The sequence below is a fragment of the Mizuhopecten yessoensis genome, unplaced genomic scaffold, assembly GCF_002113885.1.
Source record: "Mizuhopecten yessoensis strain PY_sf001 unplaced genomic scaffold, ASM211388v2 scaffold8421, whole genome shotgun sequence".
NCBI lineage: Eukaryota > Metazoa > Mollusca > Bivalvia > Pectinida > Pectinidae > Mizuhopecten > Mizuhopecten yessoensis.
Genome location: NW_018407539.1, coordinates 407,324 through 421,677, shown reverse-complemented (window position 1 = coordinate 421,677; position 14,354 = coordinate 407,324). Strand labels below are relative to the sequence as shown.

At 36.3% G+C, this 14,354-nt stretch overlaps 1 long non-coding RNA gene across 1 annotated transcript; it reads right to left on the bottom strand.

Moving 5' to 3' along the window:
• Positions 1-3,576: 3,576 nt before the first annotated feature.
• LOC110455918 lies at positions 3,577-3,970 on the bottom strand. Its single transcript, XR_002463521.1, has 2 exons — positions 3,941-3,970; positions 3,577-3,834 (listed from the first exon to the last, which is right to left on the bottom strand). It is a non-coding gene; the product is annotated as an uncharacterized LOC110455918 (long non-coding RNA).
• Between the last annotated feature and the right edge of the window lie 10,384 nt (positions 3,971-14,354).

Here is a 14,354-nt window from a genome sequence, read left to right as displayed (position 1 = left end):
AAAACCCCTGAACCAATTTCAATGAAATTTTGCAGGGACCTTCCATGGACAATGGTCAACAAAAGTGATGGCCGGTTTAGTCCCAAGCCCCCAGGGGCCTGAGGGGCGGGGCCAAAAAGGGTCAAATTGACTAAAATTTCAAAAATCTTCTTCTCAAGACCCAGATATGGTAGAATCAAATACTCTTCATATCTTGAAGGGTCTTAAGGTGCTTTACCAAAATTTCTTGACCCTGGGGTCTCACGTTTCCCCCTGGGGAGGGGGTAAACTTTACTATAGTTTATATAGGGAAATCACATTTTGGACCAACATTTGTTTAAGTTCCATTGGAAGTAATTCAATTTGGGTTAGCATTATCAGTATTAGGTAGCAGTTTGATAATAAGCACATATGAGCCCTGACTGACCCCACGGGGCTGAGGGGTGGGGCCAAAAAGGGTTGAATTGACTGAAATTTCAAAAATCTTCTTCTCAAGTCCCAGATATGGTAGAATCAAATACTCTTCATAGATGGAAGTGTCTTAAGGTTTACGACCCTAGGGTCTCACGTTTACCCCCTGGGGAAGGAGTGGGGGCGGGGGCAAAATTTATTATGGTTTATAATGGCAAATGAATATAACATGTTAATAACTTGATTGGAATTATAACCTTGAGTTGACAGTTTGATACTTTGAAAAGTTTGAGCCAGCCCTACCCCCAAGGGCTGTAGGGTGGGGCTCAAAGGAGTCAGTGTGCTAAAATTTCTTCATTTTCCTTGTTTAGAATCAGAGGTGCTAGTTTCAAATCCTTTTTAGTCTGAAATCTGTATGCTAGATATTGAATAAGGTGGTTTGATTGTTTTTTGTCACTTTGAATAATATTTCCGTTCATGTTAAAAACAAAATCAACTCTCTGTATAAATATATCAGGTAACCGTTAAGGCCCATGGGCCTCTTGTTTAATGAATCTTTTGTGCTGGGTAGTTTTATAAATAATATTTTTTCATAAAAAATACGAATGAATTTTACTACTTTAAACTAATTTCAGTTTTGGAGTGTATGCAGAATGATGTTGACAGATTGTGATTACATTATATACACATATCAGTGGTTGGGATTGTGATATATACGTTCTTAGAGTAGAAAGTGTAACAGGATGCTGTTTCATGTACTTTACATACAGAAAATGCTCCAATATACACCAGCGCATGTACTTGGATAAGTGTTGACGTGTGTATAGGTTTATGGGACCATTATAAAAATGTCACGGAGTATATTTTTCAGTCCCTAGATACTTGGCTTGTTCTGAAAGTGTTCAGTAACTGTTGTGTCTGGTATATGTTTAAACCACTCTATCTCTCTAGAGTTGTAAGCTGTAAAGATATCGTCTGGGCTTTATTTTAAAAGAACCATTGATGACATCCTGAAGGTATGACACATACTGCTCTATATTTGTACATGCCTTGTACACCTTACTATAGCTATACAGCCAGTTTTTTGGGCCATAAGTTCAAGCTGGTACCATATCACTCAATACGAGAATGTCTATATTACCCTTGTAGTAAAACTTTTTTTTCAGTCTGTCAATTGGATATGTCACTGGATAACAAATGAAGAGCTAAAAGGAGAATCTTGGAAAAGGTAATTTTGTTATCCAGTGGTCTAACCGATGGGTTGAAAGTTTTTTGTGTGCCATTTTAATGCTATAGTAAAAAGTGTTGTTCTGTTTAAGTTTACAGGAAGCATTCATATGTTTTAATGACTTCCTTTTTTGTTTGGCAACATTTGACTTTTCTAAAGATATGAAGTGTTATAGTTAACTAGTATTTTTCCAGTAACAAAAAAGAGCTTTGAACTGCCAAGATATCACCAGCAAAAGATAATTTTCTTACACCCTATTAAGAATTGTGATGCCTGGTACTTTACAGCCTATAAAGAAGATATTTTGAAGCATATTGTTAAAACCAGCAGGAAGGTATGTTTAACATGGGATAAGCAGGAGTAATGCTTTACAAAAAATCTAATGTAATAAATAAATATGTAAAAGGAGGAGGAGTTGTCTGTATGTGAAGTAGTACACAATGTAGTATCTGTATCTAGCATCATATATTTTACTTTTTCATTATTTACACTCCTGTAGAAGTCCTTGTACTCCTATAGATGTCCTTTTACTCCTATAGATGTCCTTTTACTCCTAAAGATGTCCTTGTACTCCTATAGAAGTCCTTGTATTCCTATAGATGTCCTTGTACTCCTATAGATGTCCTTGTACTCCTATAGATGTCCTTGGACTCCTATAGATATCATTGTACTCCTAAAGATGTCCTTTTGTACTCCTATAGATGTCCTTTTGTACTCCTATAGTTGTCCTTGTACTCCTATAGATGTCCTTGTACTCCTATATATGTCCTTGTACTACTATAGATGTCCTTGTACTACTATAGATGTCCTTGTACTCCTATAGAAGTCCTTGTACTCCTATAGATGTCCTTGTCCTTATACTCCTATAGATGTCCTTGTACTCCTATAGGTGTCCTTGTACTCCTATAGATGTCATTGTACTCATATAGATGTCCTTATACTCCTATAGATGTACTTGTACTCCTATAGATGTCCTTGTACTCCTGTATATCTCCTTGTACTCCTGTAGATGTCCTTGTACCCCTATAGATGTCCTTGTACTCCTATAGATGTTCTTTTGTACTCCTATAGATGTCCTTGTACTCCTGTAGATGTCCTTGTACCCCTATAGATGTCCTTGTACTCCTATATATGTCCTTGTATTCCTGTAGATGTCCTTGTACTCCTATAGATGTGCTTGTACTCCTATAGATGTCCTTGTACTCCTGTATATCTCCTTGTACTCCTGTATATGTCCTTGTACTCCTGTATATGTCCTTGTTCTCCTGTAGATGTTCTTGTACTCCTATAGATGTCCTTGTACTCCTGTATATCTCCTTGTACTCCTGTATATGTCCTTGTACTCCTGTATATGTCCTTGTACTCCTGCAGATGTCCTTGTACTCCTATAGATGTCCTTGGACTCCTATAGATATCATTGTACTACTAAAGATGTCCTTTTGTACTCCTATAGATGTCCTGGTACTCCTATAGATGTCCTTTTGTACTCCTAATGATGTCCTGTTACTCCTATAGATGTCCTTTTGTACTCCTATATATGCCCTTGTACTCCTATAGATGTCCTTGTACTCCTGTATATGTCCTTGTAGTCCTGTAGATGTCCTTGTACTCCTATAGATGTCCTTGTGCTCCTATAGTTGTCCTTGTACTCCTATAGATGTCCTTTTGTTCTCCTATAGATGTCCTTGTACTCCTATATATGTCCTTTTGTACTCCTATAGATGTCCTTGTACTCCTATAGATCATTGTACTCCTGTAGATGTCCTTTTGTACTCCTATAGATGTCCTTGTACTCCTATAGATGTCATTGTACTCCTTTAGATGTCCTTGTACTCCTATAGATGTCCTTGTACTCCTTGTACTCCTATAGATGTCCTTATACACCTATAGATGTCATTGTACTCCTATAGATGTCCTTTTGTACTCCTATAGATGTCCTTGTACTCCTGTATATGTCCTTGTACTCCTGTAGATGTCCTTGTACTCCTATAGATGTCCTTGTACTCCTATAGATGTCCTTTTGTACTCCTATAGATGTCCTTGTACTCCTATAGATGTCCTTGTACTCCTATAGAATTCCTTTTGTACTCCTATATATGTCCTTTTGTACTCCTATAGATGTCCTTTTGTACTCCTAAAGATGTCCTTGTACTCCTATAGATGTCCTTTTGTACTCCTATAGATGTCCTTGTACTCCTATAGATGTCCTTGTACTCCTATAGAATTCCTTTTGTACTCCTATATATGTCCTTTTGTACTCCTATAGATGTCCTTTTGTACTCCTATAGATGTCCTTGTACTCCTATAGATGTCCTTGTACACACAGTCATAGATAACGACAGGACACATCTTTGTCAAATTTGAATCATTCCTTCTAGCAGCAAAAACATTTTATGCTATTTTTTCGACGGAAGTGGTCTTTAAATATTTTTAGCTTTTGCCACATGGGTATAATTCTTGATATCGTCCCATGAAAAATTAAACGCATATTGATTTCAGCTTGTAAATAGGATATATTGTATCATTCACCGGAAAGGTATTTGTCAAAGTTTCAATATTAGCCCTCCATAATTAGAGTGAATTATCATGATACAATTGTACAAGCAAACATAAGTATTCTGCTAACAATATAATAATCCATACAATGATACAAAATTAACACAGCGTGAATATGTATTTTGCTGATGAAAGGCGATTAATTAACAATCTGGGAGCACAGCCATGAGGAATATTTTGTGTGTGACTAACCATTCCATAAAGTATCGTCAATAGCTAAGTCCCTACACTGTTGTCAAGTGCCTCATCATTCCATAAACTAATTAACTGCCATATATGGTCCTTGTCTCTATGTTATAGTTATTGATTGTGTTTAAATAATTCAGCTTTCTGGTTTAGGTTGTATACTCATGTTCTAGATCTGGTTGTGTTTTTATATTATGTAATATTTACATTAATACATTCCATCATGTCCCATTCAAAGCTGCAGACAACTCTGAAAAATTTGAATTTACATTATCTTCAATAAGATTCATCAGTCTGGAAATATGTGATATAAAGTTTTACTTTTTTCACAATATCGATAAGCAAATGTCTCGGGTTGAGAGACATGAAAAACATACAATTTCGTCACATCGTTGTACAATAAATACAAATCGCTCACTCAGTCATAGCTTGACAAAGGATACCAGTCGATCTTGAGATGTTGTGACACGTTTAATATGTATATTGTTTGTGTAGTAAAACTTTGATATTGAATTTACATTGTTGTAGTACTCTGTATTTATAAACTCTCATTGTTAAGAATCTCAGTAGACATTTATACATAACAAATGTAGAAACATACTATGAAGTAGGTCATGATCAGGTTTAGTAGACCCTTTCTAAAGGGACCACTCTAACGAGGGACCATCTCTTTCTACGTTATTATATCTAAGATTTGACTGTTAGAATACATGTATTGTTGAATATCCTAAAACCTTTATAATAAGCTGAAGCTTGTCTTAATTTTTCGTAAAGATTCCCAGCCTTACTTTCAAAGCCGTCCTATTTTCAAGGTAGTCTTATATTCAAACCTATTTAGACAGTAAGCCAGTGATGGCTTATTTCCTTGGCCTTTTTTTTCGCATTGACAGATATAATGTTCTGCAACTTTTCTTTTTCATTTTGAACTGAAATCAAATCCATTCGTGTATTGATGGGATTGTGGCAGTAACGAGTCATGTGACCTATACATACCTGTAAAACCTGTTAAGGCCCATATTTATTTGACAAACATGTTGGTCACTCATTGCAGTTGTTAACTGTGCAAATGATGCTGAAATTTATGTTTTGTGCTGAGTGTAATTAGTCGAAGCTAATTCATCTTCTTCACAACGTAGGTGTGAACACTCATTTGTACTGTGAGGTTATATTTGTGCCATAAATAAGTCACGTTTCTAGTATGATTGTTTCTTTGTTAGAAAAGTTCATAATTTATCCTTGAAGAAAATAACTCGGGATATGTTAAGGTGTGTACCACAGGTTATCCTCATTTACACCTACTTGTATATAATGATCCCGATATAACATGTATAATAATGTTATAACAGAGAGAGAGCTTCCAATGTAACCTTGAATGAAAGATAGATATATATCTCCTATATTGTGTTGTTTAATATACATGTATGTTTTCGTTTCTGTTTTGACACTATGTAACTGGATTACAACTATATACCACTGTACAAAATTTGACCCACACACTGTGTGATTTGATCAGTTTCAACACAGACTTAGTAACCATCTTATTCCTTGATTTTAATGTGCGAATATATCCACCACTCTTGAGGCCCTTTGCCAATACTTGTGTTTCTAAATGAAACTGCCTCATTTTGAAATTGTCACCTGACATTATCCATGCTCATTTACAAGTATTTAAATGGGCTTTCTCCACAAATCAAGTGGTCAAACTGGACATTTGAGGATAGCAGGGAAACATAATTAGCAGTGCACTAGGCTACACATAAATTCAATATCTAAACTGTTGTTTTTGTTTTTATGTCCATTTAGATATCAACAAAATGTGCAAAATATGGGATGTCAAGAAAAGCATGTTATATTTCCATAATTTTTCAAGTGAATTAAAGTTCATTATGAAGGTGTTTGGGGATTTATATCGGTAGTCCTATGCATTGGTTGTGGAGATAACAGGAAGTGGATCATTAAATCACATTGGTGGTGTGTTGTTTCAAATAGGGGCTGTTATGTAGATGTTTTACTGTATTCCTTCAAATAGAGGGTGTTATGTAGATGTTTTACTGTATTCCTTCAAATAGAGGGTGTTATGTAGATGTGTTACTGTATTCCTTTAAATAGAGGGTGTTATGTAGATGTTTTACTGTATTCCTTCAAATAGAGGGTGTTATGTAGATGTTTTACTGTATTCCTTTAAATAGAGGGTGTTATGTAGAGGTTTTACTGTATTCCTTTAAATAGAGGGTGTTATTTAGAGGTTTTACTGTATTCCTTTAAAAAGAGGGTGTCATGTAGAGGTTTTACTGTATCCCTTCAAATAGAGGGTGTAATGTAGAGGTTTTACTGTATTCCTTCAAATAGGAGGTGTTATGTAGAGGTTTTACTGTATTCCTTTAAATAGAGGTTGTTATTTAGAGGTTTTACTGTATTCCTTTAAATAGAGGGTGTTATTTAGAGGTTTTACTGTATTCCTTTAAATAGAGGGTGTTATTTAGAGGTTTTGCTGTATTCCTTCAAATAGAGGGTATTATGTAGAGGTTTTACTGTATTCCTTTAAATAGGGGGTGTTATTTAGAGGTTTTGCTGTATTCCTTCAAATAGAGGGTATTATGTAGAGGGTTTACTGTATTCCTTTAAATAGGGGGTGTTATTTAGAGGTTTTGCTGTATTCCTTCAAATAGAGGGTGTTATGTAGAAGTTTTACTGTATTCCTTTAAATAGGGGGTGTTATGTAGAGGTTTTACTGTATTCCTTTAAATAGAGGGTGTTATGTAGAGGTTTTACTGTATTTCTAATGTTAATGTTCATGTATGTATACATTCCATAACATGTTTTGTAGAGTGTAACAGACATTTAAAATGTGCTTTGGTTGGTTTTATTTTGTGATATGTAAAAATATTACCATATCCTAAGAGACAGAAAACTAAACATTTCAGAGATTTATTTATTTTTATTTTTTTAAGCAGTATATGGTGACCAATTTTCTACCACACTGCTCAATGTCATAGACTACCTATATAGCTAACGTTTTGTGTCATGATTTAGATACCTAATGTGGTATTCAATGTTATTTGTGTTATTTTGGGCACTTAAATGCATGACGTCAAATGAATTGATGTGGAATATCATTTTTTTTTTTTTTACCATATTATATCTGTGAAAAGGCAGTAAAATAGGTGCAAAATTGACCCTCATCTGTGAAAATTATTTCACCTGGATTTGGGTTTCACACAAAGTGTGGAATTGTCATGGGTAAAATAAGTTAGATATTGTATATTTTTTTTATATTTGTGAAAATCAAATTTGTCACATTTCACACTTTGACCATTATGGATTATTCAATTCAAAGTACTTTAATACTTTCATAAAGATAATTTTAATATTGATACACGGAAATGTCATTGCTTAATATATATATGTACAATAATAATGCTGTCCTTTTTTGTAGATTTGCAGTAATTTTGTTTTATTTAATTTTATGTTTTGTACATTAATATATACCTAAACAATTGCTTCACCATTCCTTTGACATACATTTAGTAATAAATTTAACAAAAACAATTTGTTGTACAGATTCATCAATAAACATGTATATTTCATATATCTAACAGACACATTTTTTGCATAGACCCATCAGCTGTACAATGTTTGCCGGTTGTAGATTTGATGGAGGGTTTGTTTTTGTTTACACATCATCAAGACTAGTGTTATTCATTTGAGAAGGTCCCTAAAGTCAATGCTAACTTCCATCTTACATATGAAATAAGTGTCCTTACTTGCAATCAGTTTTAACGTGTTAAATCAGGACGCTGTGTGTATGAGGAGGATCATGTGACTGGTGTAGATTTTAATGTATTGTCCTCTCTTTTTAGTGCACTAGTGTATTATCAAATGTTCCTGTATATATGATATACGTAACGTAACTGGTTCTCTCCTCTAGGATAATAAAGTGTAGGCTGTCTATATTTTCTATGAAGAAAAGATTTAATGACTGCTGAATTGCGTCCTTTTTTCATATATTGTCTTAAAACTCTAAAATATGTATACCAGTATGCAAAAATTAAATTATTTATTTGTCGTTATATTCTGGCAGCTTTTGTTTACATTCTCAGCCATTTTAAAGCAGCATTATAATGGCGATATCTTCTTGTTTTAGGTCCCAGAAAACAAAATCAGATCACAAATTAGCTATACAAGTTTATGATTTTTCCTCTTAAACTAGGAGAGTCTTACATTCCATAGATAAAATTATTTGAAGTTTTGATATAAATTGATTTGTCCAAACAAAACTACAAGGTAATGCCTCTTCATATACTCCAAGATGTTGACAGTGAGAAAGGCTGGCAGGCTCAAACTTGAACTGTTTGGGAACAGAAATTGAAATAGTCTGAAAAGTCTCAAAGAAGGACAAAGATAGACACACGAGACATGATAGGGAGGTAGGAGATGATTAATGTGAACAAGAGGCCCAGAGGGCCTGTATTGCTCACCTGAATATGTTTAAAATAATTGTTATGAAGGAAAGATATAGCACTTCATGGTAGGTGCTGTAAGTACATGAAATTTCAGAAAGATCCATCCAGCACTTGAGATATAGTGAAAACAAATTTCAAACAGAGCCCCACCCGTATGCCCCTAGTGGGGTCATACCCACCGTTTATACAAAATTGAGTACCCTTGGCCCAAGGATGCTCCAGACTAAATAAGGATAAAGTCCTGTCATTCGTACAGAAGAAGATATTTGAAGAATTTGCTATGTTTCCCCTATTGGGCCCGCCCTTCTGCCCCCACGGGGGCCACACTCACTGTTTATTAAAAAAAAAAATCTGTTTTGCCCAAGATCCCCCAGACCAAATTGGGAAGAAATCCCTTCATCCCTATGGTAGAAGAAGGACTTTAAAGGTTTTACCTCTTTTCCCCTATTGGGCCCCGCCTCTCTGCCTTCAGGGGGGTCAGACATACCGTTTATACGATATTGGTTCCCCTTCACCCAAGGATGCTTCATACCAAATTTGGACAAAATCCTGACATTCCTACAGAAGAAGAAGGATTTTGAAGAATTTGCTATGTTTCCCCTATTGGGCCCTTCCTCCCTTCTGCCCCCAGGGGGGCCTCACTTGCTCTTTATACGAAATTGAGTCCCAAGGATGCTCTAGTCTAAATTAGGATAAAATCCCTAAATCCCTATGGTAGAAGAAGGATTGTAAATGTTTTACCTCTATTTCCCCTATTGGCCCCCACCCCTCAGGTCCCAGGGGGCCACACCCACCATTTATACAAAATTGGTTCCCCTTTACCAAAGGATGCTCCACACCAAATATGGACCAAATCCTTTCATTCCTACAGAAGAAGAAGGATTTTAAAGAATAATTTGCTATGTTTCCCCTATTGGGCCCGGCCCCTGGGGGGCCATACCCACGGTTTATACAAAATTGGTTCCCCTTCACCAAAGGATGCATCAGACTAAATATGGAACAAATCCTTTCATTCCTACAGAAGAAGGATTTTATAGTATTTGCTATATTTCCCCTATTGGGCCTCAGCCCCAAGGTGAGCTAAAAATTCTCCAGGAAGTCACAAGGAGGTAGTGAGATTTCCTCTGGATATTTGAGATGAGGCAGGGAATTTACAGAAATATCAAAAACGAAAATGTGTTTCATGAGTGGGCTGATTTGACCACGAGTGATGCCACGTACAGAACCTGTATCTTGTAAGGTTGAAACTTTTAATTTATATCAATTGAATGCAGGACCTCTGTGGCATTTAATTGGAAGAAAGTAAATAGTTCAACTGTTTATTGTGATGTGATTTTCTTTCCTGGGATAAATTTTAGGACAAAAAATATCACAAAGACACTAATAATGCTGCTGTAAATGGTTTTCCTCAACTCATCATTGTTTTGTCATAATATCTAACTGGTGTTACTTAATTATCATATTTTATGAAGAGTAAAATTCAAAAACTGGATAACCTTCCAACAGCAACCACTCGGTGAGGATCTGTATGTAGTTATACTGTTGAAGTTGTATTTTCTGATTCATGATAATTGATAGAGATGGCGGGGATCTTACGATGTATGAGAAAGCTTGTAGGTGTGCGAGCTACATTTTATTGTTGATGTGTTGTGGGAAAAAATGTCATATAGTTAATGGAACCTGGTTACTCTTACAAAGTATATTATCTACAAATCACTTCCTGGGGATAAATATTTAGAAACAGGATCTGATTTACATTTGTCACTACTGCAAACATCATCTTTAATATCATAGAGTAACCAGGATCCGTAATTGTACAAATTATTATTTTTTGTTCATTTTGGGTTTTTAGGTCACCTGAGCTTTAGCTCAAGTGACCTATTGCTATCCGTTTTCGTCCGTCGTCGTCCGTCGTCCGTTAACATTTTACATTTCAAACTTAAAGTCAAGTTCTGCTGGGCCGATTGAACTGAAAGTTGGTAGGAATGATCGCCTCATGGTCCTGACAAAGTGTTGTTATTTTTCGGGTCGATCAGAAATCCAATATGGCCGCCACGGCCGCCATTTTGAAAACCTATTTCAAACTTAAAGTCAAGTTCTGCTGGACCGATTGAACTGAAAGTTGGTAGGAATGATCGCCTCATGGTCCTGACAAAGTGTTGTTATTTTTCGGGTCGATCAGAAATCCAATATGGCCGCCACGGCCGCCATTTTGAAAACCTATTTCAAACTTAAAGTCAAGTTCTGCTGGACCGATTGAACTGAAAGTTGGTAGGAATGATCGCCTCATGGTCCTGACAAAGTGTTGTTATTTTTCGGGTCGATCAGAAATCCAATATGGCCGCCACGGCCGCCATTTTGAAAACCTATTTCAAACTTAAAGTCAAGTTCTGCTGGACCGATTGAACTGAAAGTTGGTAGGAATGATCGCCTCATGGTCCTGACAAAGTGTTGTTATTTTTCGGGTCGATCAGAAATCCAATATGGCCGCCACGGCCGCCATTTTGAAAACCTATTTCAAACTTAAAGTCAAGTTCTGCTGGACCGATTGAACTGAAAGTTGGTAGGAATGATCGCCTCATGGTCCTGACAAAGTGTTGTTATTTTTCGGGTCAATCAGAAATACAATTTGGCTGCCATGGCCGCTATTTTGCTACTAAGTTCTAATAGGCCGATCTCACTTAAAATTGGTCTAGGAATGATCAGCTCATGGTCCTGACAAAGTTAAGTTAACATTATACTATTTTTTACTCAAATTGGTACATATTTCAACAACAAAAATAAATACTGTAGACTCAAGTGACCGTTTAGGCCCATGGGCCTCTTGTTTATTTTGATATCAAGAGGATTGTTTTAATTAAATATTATTTTCTATTTAATACAAAGTCTAATAAAAGATAATAAAACTGTTTGTTTTGACTCTTGATTATCTGTTTTAATGAAAAGACAATCGGCACTGATATATATGCGTGATCACAATTTGACAGGTCAAAGTGGATTTTTTTTTAGAAATAACCCCCTTGATCAGTGTTGGAAGTCAAGAGACAACATGGTTTTGATTTTTAACTTGGGGATATTTGTGTGCTGCAGAATTTAGTGTGCTTATTTTTATAGTAGTTGACCTTGATCTTTGACCTTCAAACCAGAAAAATAATCCTCAGGCAAGCATTTTGATTAGGTAGCTGTAAGTTAAGTTTGAGTGTTATCAACCCAATCATCTGCGTAGTATGCAGGTGCAACACAGTAGCCGGCAACGCTCGTAATAGATATTCTCATTTTGAGGCAGACCTAGCATGGAGCCAGAGACAGACACTGAGAGTAGTAAATTCAGGGAACATCTCAAAATCTTTTTCATTTCATCTGTATTAAGGATGTCCCCCTGCTTGTGACAAAACAATAGAGAATTATCTTTTTGTGTTCCTTACCTACAGTTACATCCCCTGATTATCATAACAATTGATAATCTTCTCTTGGCTGATCTCACCCTCTCACCTAAGGATTTTGCCCCCCTGCCCCCGATATCCAGGGGTTATGCTCACTTTTGCTCTCTACGCTCTCTACAGGTGTAGAGAGCAAAAGAGAGCGTAACCCCTGGATATCGAGGATAGTTACTGTTGCAAAGGAACATACGAAAAATGCAAAGGAACAGAGAGATGAAAATGTGTGGAACAAGTCCCTTTAGCTTAATGCTATTATTAAAAGACACAGTGTTAGCGTTACACATTTCGTTTGTAAAATAGAAATATTGTGTCATCAGAAGTTTGTGGATGGTCAATTTAATCTGCAAATGTATAAATGTGATCCCTGTCATTCTGGTAAAATACCACCTTCTTCCTACTGACTTTTTTTGGCTCTGGGAATTTCTTTTAACTCATTCAGGTCCCGGGTGAGATCCTCAGTGGAGACATTGAAATATCAATTACCACGGTTACATACTTACCGCTGTGAGACACGAAAAAATACTATAACGACTGTGGTCACCGGTCACATAATATTGTATAATGTGTCTCCATATGATATTACCTGTTCGCTTACCTGTAGTCACGTACCTGTGCGTGTACACACTCCGACATACCCTATACGCTACGTTCCATATAAAATTATTTTTGGAATGACCCCTGTATTTGCTTGTCTAGGTTTCTGTCTCCTTGCTCCGTGCTAGGTCTACCCCAAAATGAGAAAGGTATATTAGTTGGTAATAGCCATGTCTATTCATAAATGTTAATCATCTGTCTTAATATTACGAGTACATGTACAGTAGGTAACAACATCTCATTTATGTACAGTAATATAAACTCGTAACTTCTGCGTTGTGGCTACATCTTCCAGCTAAGTAACATAAGTGTTGTGTCTCAATACCTGTATCAAAACCATATCTCTGGCTTCTATGACATGGGTGCTCTGCTAGAGTTAACAGGATAACCATCCTTAATGGTCTCCAGAACCCAACTATCCGTTGAGCAAACCTTTGTTTTATACTAAATCAAAAGTCAAAAACGTCACTATAGCCCCAAGCTCTTAAACAATACTTGGAAGGAACTTGTGGTACAAGTATGCACGGTGCTCTCATCAATAATCTGCCATAGCTTGGTTTTATAGGGTTTAAAGTCCTATCAACAGTTAAGGTCATTTAAGTACGTGCCTCCATGTGTGCCGGAGACAGATTCTGTCCTAACTAAACCTTTGCATGTGTATGCGACATTTATCGGTATGGTTTGGCTATTTTACCTGGGTTAGTGGACATATATTTCCCTGAGGCCGGTCCTAGCCAGTCCTGGTAGCATACATGTATTCAGACAAGACAAAATAAGAAGGCCAAATCACCATTTTGGCCACTCCAATCGGTCCCCAGTGGTCTGCTGCTAATTTATATTATTTGCATTCCAAACCTCTTGAGAATGTAATTGTTCAACCAATTATGGATGACCTTAATCTCATAGCTCCAGAGAAGTCGTTTTAAAGCAAGGTGATTTTGACCCTCCATTTGTACAAATTTGAATCCCCTATGAATATATCCAGTTAAATTTTGTGAAATGCCAATCAGCAGTTCAAAAGAAATTGATGTCACTGTTGACTGACAGATGGACGACATAGGCTCACCTTGGTCCTTTGGACAAGGTGAGCTAACAAACTGAAAACCGAGGGAAAATGTTGTAATGTCAGAGTCTCTATAGGTACTCTTGTATGACTGGGCCCCAATAGTGTAGCCATACATTTAATTCATTATACAACTGTTCTCTAGGTCATGGTATCCTTTCACCTAAATTTGGTAATCCCTTCATTGATAAACAAAGGAGTAGGCATTGAAAAATATTTGTCTCTATGGCCCAAGGATGCTACAGACTATATTAGGGTTTAAATTATAATTCTCAAGATAATGGATGTTTCCGTTTTCAACAATATGACTAAGGTGACCTTGGAAATAAGTCCATTTAAATTAACAATTCATCCCAGGTACCTATTGGCCATATATCATGACCCTAGGACTTTCAGTATTTGAGAAGCAGTTCCAAGAACAATGTTGACAGACC